The sequence below is a fragment of the Coregonus clupeaformis genome, chromosome 19 (genome assembly GCF_020615455.1).
Source record: "Coregonus clupeaformis isolate EN_2021a chromosome 19, ASM2061545v1, whole genome shotgun sequence".
NCBI lineage: Eukaryota > Metazoa > Chordata > Actinopteri > Salmoniformes > Salmonidae > Coregonus > Coregonus clupeaformis.
Window position 1 is genome coordinate 24,920,087 of NC_059210.1, and position 1,181 is coordinate 24,921,267.

Sequence of the window (1,181 nt, forward strand, 5' to 3'; positions counted from 1 at the left end):
GATATGGTGTGTGTGATGTGATTTAATGGGGTATGTACTGTAATAAGGTTAAACCAATGCATTATTACTCCTCTGAATCTGTCATGGAACCTTGTATTTTTTTAGCAGGTCAGATGAAAGTCCAAGTGAATTTCAGTACATTTTAACTAGAGCATAGTCAATCATTTTGATGATTTGGTATGTTTAGTTTATTTTGCCAAGTACAACCATCAGCCTTGCAGTTTTGGATGAATGTAGATAGCATCTGTTCTGAAATATTCATTTTTAAAAGATACTGATAATACATATATGTAATAGATAGGCCTACACGTATTCCAACAACAAGCTCAACAAATCAAAGGTTTTAAATATGGTTAACTTCAAGTAGAAGTGCACAGATATTATGTGATATCAAGTACTCTCATTGGGTTTGATGTGCCTATTACAAGTTAAGCGTACAATGTAACACTGATAATGTGAAAGTACATGGAACACACTGTGGGAACATTTTACAAAATGATATGCACATTTGCACTTGTGTGATTATGCAGCAAATTAAAAACTAAGTCTAAAGCTACCTAGTGTTTTAAAAAAACGTATGCTAATGCTGCATTAACACAATGAACATAGCTCTTAGCTCTTCTTCTTTGCATTTCCCTTTAGTCCCTGGACTTCTCTCTACTATCGCCCATGACATGAGAGACCTCTAGTTATGACTGAAGAAGGCCTCCAGAGGGAGATACTGACAGAGTTTCTTGGGGCAGAGAGCAGGCTCTCATGGCACAGCTCCCAGACTTCTCTGTGGATCCTCACAGTCTTCGTCATGGCAGCTGGTTCTAATGAGCCCCCAGGTCCAGAGTCTCCAGACCAACACTTGAAGGGCAACGGGAAACACTAACACCCTCAGGGTTTCCACAGCCTTCATAGCGTCTGTAGGAGTCAACGGGAGATTTTTGATTGTCATTGAGCTGATTGTTCCATAAGATTCAGGGCTTTTCTATATTATTAATGATTACTCTAAATCTGACCCCTCTCACCTGCTGCTCAAGAGCTTGCATAGAGTGGAACTCAATCTGTTCCCTCTTTATTCTGACCCAGTCAGGCTAGTCTGGGATCAAAAAGGCTAGAATCATCTTGATCCGGACATGTAGTCCAGTAGATAAGCTCCAAAAAATACCATGTTCGATTTGGTACAAAAGCTT